The 15,364-nt window shown below is 40.3% G+C and overlaps 1 protein-coding gene and 1 non-coding gene across 9 annotated transcripts in view; one reads left to right on the top strand and one right to left on the bottom strand.

Annotated features, from left to right (window-relative positions):
• LOC135938002 (uncharacterized) overlaps nucleotides 1–15,364 on the top strand; it is an 85,290-nt gene that overhangs the window by 52,595 nt on the left and 17,331 nt on the right. The gene's annotated exons all lie outside the window — the stretch shown is intronic.
• On the bottom strand, nucleotides 3,490–3,561 carry TRNAC-GCA (transfer RNA cysteine (anticodon GCA)). The gene has a single exon. It is a non-coding gene; the product is annotated as a tRNA-Cys (tRNA).

The raw sequence follows: 15,364 nt of genomic DNA, 5'->3' as shown, positions 1-15,364 counted from the left end.
GATGAAACATCACAGTCTTTTCTGAAATACGTTTAACTGAAAGAATTAGCAAATACCAAATTAATGTTTCATCATTTTTGGTTTTGTTCTCTTTGAAGTCCAAAATTAGCAAATTTAATTGCAATAGAAATAGAGAATATTTTTGTTTTAAATATTTAAATTCTTTTTAGACCCTGATAAAATGAAATCTCTTTTTAAATAAAGTGAAAATTTACATGGCCCAGGAATTGTTTTAAATTTTAATTATAAGCCCTTAAGTCTTGGAAATAATTTATCAATCTTTCCAGATATTTTCCTGATTGACATATAAAAATTTTAGTCACTAACTGGTCTTGTGTTTATTCCATAATACCTTTGCAGGAAAAATTAGAATTTTAACATCATTTTAAAATTAATTATAAAAATCAAGGAGTTTGCAATCTCGTGTCTCAATTGGGGGCAAAGCTGAAGATAATCGATTTAAATAAGCCTTAACAAATCAAAAAATATACAACTTCCTCGCCAACAATTTTACCTTCTGAATTCTTGGGTTAGGCTATTGAGTCGGCTCTGCTGCACAATGGGATGTTTTTTTATTTATTCAAAATTCTTTAATACAATTTTTTATCTACTTCTGCCGCTGACGAAACGTCGTTCGGTAAAGTCCTCTTTCGACATCTTTCTTAGCTCAGTATTATAATCGGAGCCATTTTTGGACTTTTACAAGAGTCTTATGTCATTCAAATATGGTTGGTTTAAAAATTTTGAAATAAAACTTTCGGAATAAGGATAAAATATGTTTCGAAGCATATAGTGTGAACATTGTTAAGTAGAATTTTGAATCAAAGTCAAGCGTGATTACAATTTTATCCGCGAAAAAGCAGAAAAACTGCATTCCTTTCAGAAGCTATTACGTGAGCAATTAATTCCCTTGTCTATCGTATTGTCAGCAGTATGGGAAAATTCCTTATAATAAAAATGTCTTTAACAAACTACGCCTCATTGTCAGTAAAGCTCCTCTCGCTCACTCAGAATAATATCCGATTAGCACCTTTAAAAACTTCGCCCACAGCGGTACATTTTTTTCCCGCGCGAATCGAATCGGTTTGGCGCTCTCTAATTGTAAGTCGTGGTTTGTTTTGATGGCGAAGCAGCTTTTTGCGCTGCGGCATCGAGGGTTACGTGTCCTAGGAAAGGTCGAATTCCTTTTGCAGATTGCTAATTAATGGACTGGCGAGTGCGAGACGACAAGTCGGGACTCTCTGGACGGCATTGAGAAACGCGCGCGGCGTCTGCCGCGCAGGAGAGAGAAAAACAATATCAAACTCTCTTTTTCTCGCGGATAATTTATGCACGGACAAAAGGGTCGTTGTGCCACCAGCAGCAACGGCAAACAGCTCGGCGACAGCGAAAATGTGTTGAGAGCGTCCTTTGCCGGTGTGTATAGTGTTTTGAAAATAAAAACCTTTGCACGGCGCCTCGGGGCCCACTTTGTGAATTGGTCATGCCTTTGCTGATTTCTGCAAAGTTCTTGTATGGAAACAAAAGCAGAAGGTCGTACTTTGCACAGTAAGGGCTCTTGAAATTAGCTCGCGAAATGACATGACCGAGGCTAGACGAATTTTTATGTGCGCTTTAAGAGAGTTGTAAAGGAATCAGCCAAGGAGTTTCGGTGTGTATTGAAAATATCGGGCAGAACATCTGAAAATATATTTTTTTATTATTTTAAGCTCAACCTCGAAACTTGGACACGCAGAATTTTCATCCAAAATAAATGGAAATCACATTTGTGTTTTTATATTTCTTTTCCCTTACAAAATCAACTTTTTACGGCTCAAAAACCCTGTAGTTTCTAATGAAATGGAAAATGACGAAACGCTAAGTGTTGAGAGGCAGTCAAATTTTAATTCAACAGGCTTTGATAGATTTATATTTTAATTATTTCTTAAGAAACAAATTTATAATTTTGGTCCTGAGAAAAAAGTAGAAATAAATTGAGCAACGACCCACTCAGATTTCCCAAGAGGCATCCGAAATGCGATTCCTAATGAAACGCTCTCGGCACGATTAATCCAATTCTCTCCATTGTTGTGCCGCGATTTTGCCGCTCATTTAAATATTATGCAGTAATGACAAGACAATCGACTCTGCCGAAGAATAACAAGGCGAATTTCCTCGTATTGCACAACTGCATGCACAGAGCGATGTGGAGAAAGAAAGAAAGAAAGGGAAAAATCCGCGCGCAGTTGGAGTGAGAGCATTCCGGGGCCCATCTGGCGAACTTCACCTTGGCCTTCTTTACAATTTTGGGGCCTTCGCAGCGTATTCGTTACCGAACACACCTGCCCCCGTCCGGCCACCCCCAGCGCCCCCCGGCGCCCCCAGAGGCCCTTTTGCCCTTCTCACGCCAGGGCTGAGAGGTGTCCGCGGCCCTTGGTCAGCGGGCCCCGCGCGAAATCGGTCCTTTGCCCTCCAGATGTGCCCGTTTGCAGCACGCTGCGTGAGCTACCGCGCCAGGCTTAAAAAAAGACGCGTGATTGAATAACCTTGGCGCTCCTGCTCTTTCCAAGGCTCGAAATACAAATGCCTGCCTGCCGGCCTGCTTGCGACTCTCCAACACTCCCGACGCACTCTCTCAGCGCAAATAAACTGCTTCATTTTCTGAACTAAATAAATCGTGTCGTTTGTTTGTAATTACCAAATGGACAGTCGCCCCTAAATTATGTAAATTACACCAACGCAGTCTTATAAAAAAATGTTAGTTCAGTCTAAATTATTACCTTGAATTGTTTGGTTGAAATTAGCACAGAAATTTGATCGTTTTAATTTTTTAAACTAAAATACTAAATTTCGGTTTTAAGTCTCCAGAGAAACATTAAATTTACCATTTCGTCATTATTTTATTGAAAGAAAAATTATAAATTTTGAAAACTCAGCATTTTTATGTCAATACTACAATCAAAATTTTTTTGTTTGGAGGTTCAGCAATATTAATTCTATAATTTTAATTTATTACCTTGTCAAAAATAAAATTAATCTTAAATGGACCGCCCACCTATTATTGTTCTATGTCTGCTTGCTTGGGCAGCAGTCGAATTCGCTCTGTCTCTTCTACCTTATAGCTCGCGGCGCAAATGGAAAATGTCACTGACAAACAAAATAACCATCAATCGTCTCGCTCCTCTCGTAATCGAAACCTTGCCTGTTGAGCGAGTAAAAATAATGATCGCGTGATTGGAGCAAAATAGCTTCCTTGATTTTGAGCGTGACTCGAAAAAATTTGAAATTAAATGCTCGCCTTAGAGTTCCCTGTAGTTTTTTAAGCATGTTGTGGTTGTGTGGTAGTTCATTGAAACGTTGATTTTTTTGTCAACTTGTTTAATTTGGTCAAAAACTACGTACAATTCGGTTTCTCTGCGTTTTACGAATGAAAAATTATAATAAAATCGAGAAAACGGCCAGCTAGCGTTTAAATTATGTTAATTTGCAGAGTAAAAAACTAAAAATATGAGGGGGCACCCGGGTTTGAACCGGGGACCTCTCGATCTGCAGTCGAATGCTCTACCACTGAGCTATACCCCCTACTTGCCTCTCTTTCTCAACGAATATGCTATTCGAAGCGAGCAGCAGTCAAGCGAGTAGTGGGCGCGAGAGCAACAGGAGGTAGGGATCGCGGTGAAAAAATAACCGGTTAACTGAACAAATCGGTGGCACTGGCTAAAACACTGGTACTAAAACCGATACTTAAACAAATAAATCGGTTTTATAATTAAAACCGTTGAATAAAACCGATTCGTACACTTATCAGTGTAAAAACCTGAAAACCGCGATGCGCGGCACCTGCTGCGCGTCGGAATCGCGGGTTTCACGTCCTTTCCTGAAGTGGAAGGCCGCCAGTCAGTGGACATGAATCGGTATGCGAGCGACGTAGGTGGTGCTCGGAGGTGACTCAACAGTTGACACGCGCGTTTTCGTTCGTTTCTTTTTGAGGCCCTGTTAATTTTCGGCCTCAGGGTGTGTGAGTGCGGGCGAGGGGCGCTTCGGACGCGCGGAGGGACACGATGCGGCGGGGGTGAGCGGCGTAAAGGCACCACCATGGTCAACCTGACGCAGCGCAAGTGCCTCGCCTGCCAGTGGTTGGAGGCTCTAAGACGCGAACTCGACCACCTCAGCGGGGGCAAGCCGCGCTTCCCCTATAAGGCGCCCACCAACCGAAAGCCTAGGTCCTACAACAGGGTAAATACCACCCCGTGATACATATACATACATTCGATTTACTCTCGCTTTTTGAAAGGGTAAACTTTGTTTTATTTTTTTCATTGCTCTGCCTTCCTTAAACTAAAATACAGGTTGCAAAAACTACAGGTTGCACAAAATGCAGTGTTTTTTTTTAAATTTTAACCAGTGTATTTTGCGAGCATTATTTTTGCACTACAGTTTATGTAAATATATTTTTTTAATGACCTCGACTTGAGCTATGGGAAGCCAGAAAATTCTGGCGGTATTGAAGGCTAGAACAACATTTTAAAATAACAACACTCTCTATACAAAGCAGTTTAATTTTCCCCCTACGTCCAAATGTCTTGATTTTTGCTAGCGAAAAAATTCAAAACATAACTGTTGCATTTCTTGAGCTAGAAGTCAGCAAAATCGGATGGCAAAAATGCTACCATCTGTTTTTACTCTCTAAAATCTCAGATTTTCTTAATGAATTTCCAATGTGAGTGGATAAAACAATAAATAATATCGTTAAATTAAATTAAATTATTTTTTTAAAAAAAGGCCACTTCACTGCAAGTTTGAAAATAAGTTAAAGAGATTTGGTAGTCCCTAAAAAATATTTATATATCCATAAAATAATAATAACTTTTGGAAGCCAATTTTTACGATTTCGCTGCACGAACTCTTATCTGTTGAATTAAGACACCGGTAAATTCTTCTCTAATCAACACAGTCTATAATTAAGCCTTTAATCAAGGCATATACAATTTATTTATCATTTTTAATTCAAGACATCTGGTTCAAACCTCTCCCTTGGCTCAGGATTTTCCAAATAATTAGTCATCCTTGGACTATGGACCAACGAGAATCAGAATCTAACAAAAAATCTAAGCTTTCCAATAATTCCAAGATTTAAATTTTTATAAATTCTCCCTAACGGTTTGCTAAAACAATTTTGAATTGAGCAGTGGTCTACATAATTGTTTCAATTTCAAGTTTCTTTCAACGGTTTCGTGCAAAAGAGCAAGATTACGATTATTATACGCTCCAAGAGACTCTCTAATCTGCATAATTAAATCCATCTTACGGCCGATAAAATGCCGTGAGTGTGGTAGAGCACCGAAGCGAACGCGGGCCCACGGGTGGAAGCTGCACACACACACACACACAACACTCCCAACGCACAAGTTTAGTACGGCTTGCAGACCCCATTGTATGCATATTGCCGCTTCCTAATTGGAGCTGGCGTCTCTCTCTTTCTCCTTTATCATCGGGCACATCCACCAGCCCGCCGCCCAGACAATGGAGATTAAAACACACATGCGGCGGCGACCCCGTTCGTTCGTTCCTTGTTGTTGTTTTGACAATTTGCAAGAAGCGTCTGGGTCTGGACCGCAGCTTCCTCCCTCCGTATATAATTTCGGCGCAGATGCAGCTGCACTATATGGGATGATTTTTTTGCTTTATGCGCTCATTTCCTCTGCTGCCGGCCGCAAATTGAAGCACGCCGAGAGCATGATGTCACGCGCAACGCCGCGCCGTCCCTCTGGCCGCCAGCACCATGCAAATGAGCGGCGAATCGTGCTCCGGCGGCCACTCAATGTCATTTGTCAGCTCCTAACGCACTCTGCTACCACTCAAGAGCTTAGTACTAGAGCTTGAAGGAAAGGGATTAGCGAGAGGAAATTTGTTTTAAACGGGATTACTTACTTAACTAATGCCAGTACAATTCTCGTAAGACCAGGCAGAGGGCATTCATTCCTCTCAACAGCTGTTTATTGTGCCAGTTTTTAACTCGATGATTTTATATTGTTAAAATAAAATAAAAAGTGTTCTTGAGTGAAGTTTAGCCTTATGGAAACGCACGTTCTGTTTCTTATGAAATTATCAAGAAATAAATTCGAAAAATTCAGAAAATCATTAAAAGATGGACTAAAAAATGAAGAAAAGTTGGAATTTTTGCCTTTCTACACAAAGCACAGACAGTAAAAAATTTAATACTGAAATTAATATGCAGAAGAATAGATAAAAGCTGAAATGCTTAATTTTTCAATTAAATAGTAGAAAATATTCCTTAAAGTGATCTTTTGGAGACACCTGAAATCAGAAAATTGACTCTTATTAAGAATTTTATCAGAAACTTGACTGTACTAATTATTTAATTTTATTAAAACGATTCAATCAGCGTGAGAACAACTGTAAAAAAGCCTCGCTAAAGCAATTTTCTCCTCTGTTACGGACGAGTTCATAATAATTTAACTCCATCAAGCTCACGCACATTTGAAAAGCCGTCAAATTAAGCCATATATATCAGCTCTTTTTTTGCAAAGCTGCGAATGCAATTACCCGAGAGAGGTATTGTTTGCGCGCGACACTAAATTTTTACGACTTCCCAGCAGCGCGAAAGAAACAAAACAGCCGCGATTATGAGCGTAAAGAGCGTGCGGTTATTTTCCCATAATAATGCTTCCACGCGCAATTTGTCACACTGCAACTTTCAGCTCCTTTTGTCTGCAAATTATCTGGACATTTCGGTCTCCTCACACCTCCATTGTTCCCCCTGTTGGAAAGCGCGTCTCGAACTCTTGGCTCTTTAAAATACGTTTTCTAATGAAACGAGACACAGCTGAATTTTAATTCTGTTTGCACAGTTGCGCCGGCGAGTCGGTTCCCGCGCTCAGTCGAAACAAGGCGGTTCCATTGAACCTGCCGCTGAATTTTTATGGCACGCACTCGCTGATTTGAATGCTGATTGTCCGGCCGGGCAGCGCACCTGTGCAAATTTAATTATTCCACCCTCCAGCTGCACGGCTGATTTGAATATGAAAGCAACTGGGTCGTGCCGATCGTATTTTGGCAAAATGAGAACACAATTAAATCTGTCAGACGCAGCATTTAACTCTGAAAGATGACGTAATTATGCTTGAATTATTTTGAAACCGATGGGTTGACCTTTGAAACTAAATTTATTGCCAGATTTCCATCGGTAATCCTTTGAAAAATAATGTCAACATGGGCAAAATTATAAATTACTCGTGAGTGTTTTTTTTTATTGAAATTTCTGCAATTTCATGAAACGTACCAACTTCAATTCACAGTAATCGTGATCTCACCTTTCCCTCGAGCTGGAAAACCTATTATTTAACCTCTCCATTTTTGGTCTAATTTATTCGCTGATTCAGCGGCTTGGGAAACTGCAGCCGTGCACCGTTCCAACTCGATTCTTCGGAAGCTACAGAAAGAATTTTTCCGTCTGCGGTGTCGCGCGCGTCACCAGGTGAATATTGATGGCCCAACAAACAAACAAACAAACGCGTGCTCGCACTCCAAAAGAGGATGCTGCGCAGATAAGAATTCGCCGGGCAGCTTCCTCTCACCGGAAACCCGCGAAGGCAGCAGACAGCGCAGGGTGGTGCTTATCTCGCCAGAGCTTATACGGTCTGCTTATCTTTCATATGACGACAAAGAGCGCTTTTGTGTCCGACGGCAGCCATTCTTGGAAGCGAACCGTGCTGGTCGTTGACTCGCTGCCAAATCACGAGCACTTTCTGCAAATTACGTAAAGCTGAACGATATTTTTCCCTGTCTACTTCTTGGATTTATTCATTGCTGAAATATGTTCGATTTTTTCCGCAATTTGTGGGTCAAAAATCTTGGTTAAAATTAAAACGCCTAATTTTTATTCTTTTATTATTGCACGTGTAGTAAGAGAATAAGTCGGTGAACTGTTTTTTTTTTTAAATTAATTCCTGCTGGGTTGAACACAGTTACTTTTTACGGACAAAAACTCTTGTCGGAAAACACTATATAGGGTTGTAATGCCAATGTCATACCACCCGGTTTCTTTTACCGCTGATTTACGGTTTCTATCCTGATTTAGATATTTTGAAGATTTCTAAGTTGAATACAAATATTTTATTGTGTAAAAAATATTTATTGACAAACTAAATTAAGTCCAGTAATATTACGTAAAAAGAACGTTCCAAGGTCCTTATTTTTTCCCAGTTTATCTTTCCAATTGTAATATCTTCCTCTACTTTGAATTTTGTTTCTAGGGAGCCAATCATATTTTTAAGATAAATAAGGAATATTTTTATTTTATTGATACTTATTTATTCAATGACCAAAGAAAATTACGTCGATGGATTTTTATTTGTATATTTTCCGGAACGTACCAGGCTATGTGCGGTGAAGAGTAGAAAATTCAGGAGAAAAATTATCCCGCAATGAGAGCAAGCTATCTTGGACCCTCATAGACCTGAAGTGCACTAAACCTGAAAATTAAAGTTTATTTGTGAAGTTAACTGCTGAAGATTTTAAATTTTGCTGTTAATTTTTGTAAATATTTATTTATTTTTTTTTTTTGAAACTTTAGCGTTTAATAAAATATTTTCATTTTAATTATTTTATTTTGTTTAAATTAAAACGTTTTAGTTCTCATGTTTGTTCTTGAGATTGAAATCATTGCGGATATAATTGTGTAATTAAATCCATAAATATTGTCCTGGCAACATCTTGTGCATCACAATTAAATAATATATTTTTCAGTTGGTACGGAACCTTCCCTTAGACACTTGCATTTAAGGTATAATTCAATGGTGAAACATCAGACATTTTAAAAACAGATCTCCTACTGCAATAGTGCACTGGAGTATTACAATTCTTTCAGTCGACACCGAAGTATTGTTTCTAGAGAGCCAAACACTTGTTTTAAGACAAGTAAGGATAATTTGATTGAAATTTATTTATTAAATGAGCAAAGAAAATTACGTCGATGGATTTTATTTGTACACTATCCGGCACGTACCAGGCTATGTGCGGTGAAGAGTAGAAAATTGAGGAGAAAAATTATCCCGCTTTACTGACAATGAGAGCAAGCTGTCTCGGACCCTCAGGCCTCATGTGCGCAGTACCAAACCTGAAAAATAAAATCCATTCTCAAAATTAACTGCAGAATATTCTAAATCGCTGGTAATTGAAAAGGACTCCCTCCTGCATAAAATTCATAACAATTTGAAATTTTTCAACGCTGCCTTATTAATTTTTATCCTTCCCTTATGGCACGTTTGCCATAAATACTAAATTACACACCAAGACATCCATTGCAGCAAATTGAATTTGAGCACCATGAAAAGTCAATAAGGCAACAATTTAACAGGCAGCCCATTTATTTCTCGGGTGGAATTGTCCGGGCACACGTAGCAATTATGCTGTTCGTACCTGCAGAAAGACGAGACGCGCGCTATACACAATTCATATGCTCTTGGTTGGCTGCTGGCTACTATCGCGCAGTGTATAGTAATTATTATTGTTTATGCGCGCGGCAACGAGGGCACTCGATCATTATGGTTGCGGCCGACACTCGATAACAGCAGGTGAAAATAGCGTGCACCGGAGCAAAGAAACCCAAATGGAAATTCCATCGGTGCGCGAGCGCTGAATTTCTCCGGGGCGGCACTCTACCCCGAGATGCTTAATTAATAATTTACCAATCTGGATCCATAAATCAGAGAGAGTGCGCGCACTCGGGCTAGCTGAATGGAAAATAAATGCATCTTTCTGATGCTGTAAAAAGCAATGTATACATTTTATGCCGGAGAGAGACTCCTGGGGAAGTGAGAAAAGGTTGAGTTAATGGTTCAGAGAGGCATGTTTTCACTCTCGTAACAAGATTTCCTTTTAATTTTAGAAATTTCGAAGATGCCTCTAGTTTTCAAACAGTAAAGATCTATTTGTCAGGCGCAGCTTTAGAACAAATTTCATTTGCACTGAAAATTAGAAATTATTAATTGTTATTATTTAACCAACAAGCAGATAATCGGTCTTAAAACACGGTTTGTTATGGTTCGTACAAATTTTTATCTGCCAAAGGAGGCGGCTCTCGGCTTGTACTTTCTCCAAAACAAACTCTTTTTCACATCCCTGGTGAACGCCTCCTCTCTTATCTCGCAGCGTGCACCAGGCAAAAGAGAAGTCCACAGCGCAATTTACGACCGTGCGCCTCGTATTTCCCGATTATGAGAACCGATAAAAATAAGCAGTTACAAGTTGCATCACACCAAAATAAACGCACACACGTCGTTGTCCTCTCTGTCCTGTCGCTCGATCCTTTTTTACAATCCGATTTTAATGGGCCTCTTAATTGGGCGTCAAACGATGAGGCATCTGACGTCGGCGATCTCGTTGTTGTGGTTTCGTCGCTCGCCGGGAAATTCAATGACCGCAAATCGCGTTTGTGTGTGCGTTTTGCACTCGTTTGTGGCGGCGGCGAGAAGAACCGCAGGCGCTTCTTGTGTGTGTGTGTGTGTGTGGAACGCGTGCTCGATGCTTAATTGATCGAAAGGAACGATTGGAGCACTCGAGCAAGTGACTCGTGGGCGAGGAGAAATCGTAAGGCACCAATTCGCTCAAATTTGCACAGCAAATAACAGTCCATGAAATTGTATTAATTCCACTCGGGTCCTACCTTACATGTGGCGCAATTATGGCCACTTCCAGGGTAGTGAGTTTGAAATTTATGGTTGGAAAACGATCATACATACTTCCACTCTCCCATCTCTTGATACGAAAATTTTTATTGAGTGTCATAAATGGAGCACGGAATTTAGTCTCAAACTCAATTGAAACAAAATAACAAGAACAGCTGGAAGGCCCTGGCAGCCGCCATCTTGCTTCTATCTGATCAGAATGAATTGAACACATCTCGATTAATATATTTTTAAAAAAAAACGAAGATTTCCCGCTCAATACAAGGGAAGGTTATAAACACCTTTCATACTGCTCTATAAAAAATCAGTGGTGCAAATTTGGCTATCATCCAATTTTTATTTGCTTATTTTAATTATTGTTGTTAAAAATTCGAATTTCATAGAAGACTGCCATAACGTGAAAACCTCGACTTGCATCACGCAGTTTGATGGCCATCAGAAATCATTCATTAAATAAGCAGGCAGGCAAATCAAATAAACAAAACTAACTTTCTACTATTCAAACTAGCAACTTTTGTTTCTCGCAACGCCTCAAAAGCCATGCAATCGTTGTTTTCGTCCGGTCTGCGTTCCGCGTGCACATCCTCGTCGTCCACGCATTCGCGGTGATACTTAATTTACGGCCTTTTCGCTATGAGAAATCAAAACATAAGTGACACTCAAGGATGGTCGAAAAGGCAAATAATGATGGTGCAAAGGTTTCAATTCTCACGACTTTCGACCCACGCGTGAGTCAAAGGTTGCCGCCAGCCAACCAGCCAGCTTTGCTTTCATTTTCCTTTCGGTATTTTACTTTTTGGTCGGCGCCAATTTGCCCTCGCCAAATTGCACAGAGTATGGAGGCCGCAGAGTCGCGAATCTCTGGTGTCCACAACTCCACATCCGAGATGATGCTCTATGGGAGTTGGCCGCTCGCGGAAACTTTGCGTTCTCCTCAAAAGGAACCAAACCCAAACAGCTTGAAATGGAATTGGTCCAAGGACTCCAAGACTTTTCCGCTATAGACAGAATCCAGTTCAAGCCACTTTAAATCTTTTTTTATGATTTAAAACTTGCAATTATTTGTCCTTATTTTCTGAGAGGATATCTGGTCAAAATCTCTTTTTTGGCAAAGACAATCATGACAGAGATTTGTATAGTTGCTTGTGCGTTAAAGAAAATAACTTCAATGTTACTTCGAACAACATGGAAATATAGATAACAAACTTCCCCAAAATATTTATTGTTTATAAAAAATGCTCAGAATATTTTGACTCAGTGCATATTTATACGCTTTATATTAAAATGTAAATAATACTCGCAGTAGACTAAAAATGGTTCGCTGTTGCTTTTGGAGCGATGTGTGGTCTGACGACGACGAGGTTTGAAATTTGTTTTAATAATTAAGTTAAGGACTAAACCGGTTGAATCCCCGATAATATGTATTTCTGGTTTACCAGTTTGGCACATTATTATCATATAGCCAGATATTCCGTCTGCTTGAGCCATAATCGCTCCAAGATGGCAATCCACTGTCGCCTTGCAGCGCAAATGAGGTCGTCAACCGCTCGGCCAGCCGCACTTTCATAACAAACGCACTCGAAATTGAACGTGCGAGCTATCTTCGTCATTTTCAGTTTCCTAAACGAGGCATTATTTCTATTTTCATTTGACACACCTGCCACGCTGCACCGCAGTAATCTAGATCTGTTATTTTTTCTCTCTTCTCTCACTCAGCGTGCCGTTTCAGTTTCTAAATTCCTAAAATGCCGAGTGGCGAGAAACGAGATAGTTACAAAACACCGCTCATGCATCGCCTATATTCACACTGCACACTGAAACGAAAACAGCAATGCAGGTAAACTTGACCACGGTGCGCGCGTTTGCGTCACAACTCGACTAGCACTAGGCGAGCGACGAGGCCTCGTTTAGCTCAAATTGGAACCCTGAGCTTCATGACCTTAATTGAAAATAAATACTAAGGAAACTAATTAATTTCGTACGAAACATCTTATATATTCAAATCGATGGAGGCCTGCTCAAATCTCTCAGGAAAAATTTGTTTGCATTTTTCCTTCTGTGAATCAGAAGCCAAATATTACTTTCTTTACTTTAAAGAAGTGACTTATTATTTTCCAAGTAAGTTGACAAGCCTTTTACACCGTCGAATGGATCAAGAAATGAGGAATTCAAGTCATACACAAATCCACGTTCAAGATTATCATAAATTCACAGACAAAGTAGCAAAAGTGTGGTCAGTTTTAGTCCGTTTGGCTGGCTCGGGGCTCTAGAAGAGTGAGTACGTCTTGCATATACACACTCATTGACATATGTAAGCGCACGCTTGTATCTCCGAAAACGACCGTCTCTCGCATTCCGCGCTGGCGCCAGATTATTCGCCGCAAACAGCTTCTGTTTTCCATATTTGCAAAACGAGAAACGCTCTTGCGCGGCGGATTCCGCAGAATTTAATCGGCCGTCGCCGGGGCCGGGTAATTAAGCGGGCAATTAGGCCCATTCCCACCCATATCAAGCGTCCGAGTCTTGCCCTCGCCGCGCGCTTTTGGCCCGACGGACCACAGCTGCCGATTAAAGGTCGCGTCGATGCCGGGGAAATTACTATTATTTGATGTCGCTTCGTGGCCTTGGTCCGACAACAGCACGATCGTAAATTTGCAAATTGACTCTTTATCACAAACGGTCGCGATTCGCCGCCGCGCCGTTCGCCACCGAAAAAGGCATTTAGATAAAATGGATTCCTTTTTGTGTGTATAGTGACCCCGCGCCTTAAAAGTCGCTTAATTGCCTTTGCATTTTGGGCTATCTGAAGAGCGCGGCCTTTTGGCACAGAAGCTTGATAGGAGTATCAATTTGTTCCTGACCGCGTTTAGATTCAGGCACTATAAAATACTATTGCCAATCATTAGAGTGCTGATTTGCATTTTCATTAGAGTAAAAACCGCCAGGTTGAAAGTTTAAGATGTTGTTAGGCTCGATTTTGACTGATTCAATTTTTGTAATTCTTACTAGGTTGCCAATTAATTGACCGCTCTTACAAATCTTACGATAATATTCAAACAATCGGCCATTCCTCCAGATTTTCATCCTAACGTTATAGTTGAGGAATTAATGTAAAGAATTTATTCCTTGTCCTCAGCGGAGTCCAGATTCGTGTGACGCGAAGATATGGCGTCCGGTGGAGTGTGGTGCGAAACAGCGGTTACGTGAAAATGCGCAAAAAGAAGCAAGTTTTGGTTTATATTGTGACATAATTTGCATTACTTGTACTAATTGTGTCTTTTGGATCGTAAAAACAAACTCTTGACACTCGTACGGCAATCCAAAGAGAGCTTTTTGTTTCCCTCATTCAGACGCCATCTTGGATCTGCGCAGTGCGAACTAATTTTATCGCACATCTGGACCCCGCTGCTTGTCCTAAACTTAATGAAATAAGGAAACAAAGTAAAATCAGCTGGAATGTCCCGATACAAATTCAGCCCATCATAGGAAAAGAAACCCGCAAAAATTTGAATGAAATTCTTGCCGTTCATCAAAACAGAAAGCACGAAACCTCTTTCATTGTTTCAGCATTTTTAATTACGTCAGGTCATGTAAAGACACGCAGACTAAATATGTATAACAATCGCCAATCAGGACGGCAATTGTGCGGCGGGTAGAGTTTGATTATCTGACGACTGACTTGAGATGAGGCAACGAGAACAAAAGTGGAGAGCTTTCCTGACCCGATCATTGGGCATGCAGCACTCTCTCTGCCCCGCCGTGTATAGAAAATTGGTCCGTGTCTCTCTTTCTATCTCTCCCATTTAGGCTAATACAGCACACACACAGACATCAAGACACTTATTTTGTACTACTAGAGGGACGCGTAATTGTGCAAGCAGGCAGTGCGGGTCACGCGCGCGCGTCCGAACGATCCTTAATCGCATAAATTAGAGAGATGCACCTGCACTCGCGGTCTAATCCGCTTTCGTGCATGCGCGTGTGAGTATGTCTGTATGTTTGTTAATGCCAGAATGGTCATTACGCGGGTTGCGTCACTTTGGTTGGACACGCCGTATGTTTGTTTGTGCAAGCTGATTGATTTGATTTGTTTGTTCTCGTGAACATGACTCGGGCTGACAAAGACTCTCTACTTGTTTGTCTGATTGCGTCGCCGCGCGCTGCAAGTATGCTCAATTGTGCGTGCATGATGCACTTCGTACACTACGAGACAGCTGAGCAAAATTTCTGTTTAATCACGTCCGCAGATTTCACAAGATTTTGATGGTTGGTTAGTTTTGCCAAGCAAATACATCGTATTAGAGCAGCAGTTTCTATTTTTCCGCCATAAGCTCTTTTGTGGCAAGGAAATATCGGACGTTTATGATGGGAATTAGTCAGCAGCCATAAAATGAGCCGATTCAGAGGAATTTTATATTGCAAAATAGCACAGCTGGATAAAATTAACATATAGCAAACAATAAATAATTATGTTTTTTTTTAGAAATCTTTACTGTTGCAAATGATTTCCATTGAAAGTGGATTGATGCAGGGCAACAATTTGATTTTTGCTACAATTTATTGTTAACAGTTGATCAAATAGGTAGTTTAGACAGTTTATTCTACAATGTGCATTAACCAAAAGAGGACTGCTGCAGTTTAAATTCATATTTTATCAATTTCCCCCAAATTTACAA

The sequence above is a fragment of the Cloeon dipterum genome, chromosome 2 (assembly GCF_949628265.1).
Source record: "Cloeon dipterum chromosome 2, ieCloDipt1.1, whole genome shotgun sequence".
NCBI classification, from domain to species: Eukaryota; Metazoa; Arthropoda; class Insecta; order Ephemeroptera; family Baetidae; genus Cloeon; species Cloeon dipterum.
The sequence above is the reverse complement of the archived record's forward strand: the minus strand, read 5'-3'. Positions and strand labels throughout refer to the sequence as shown.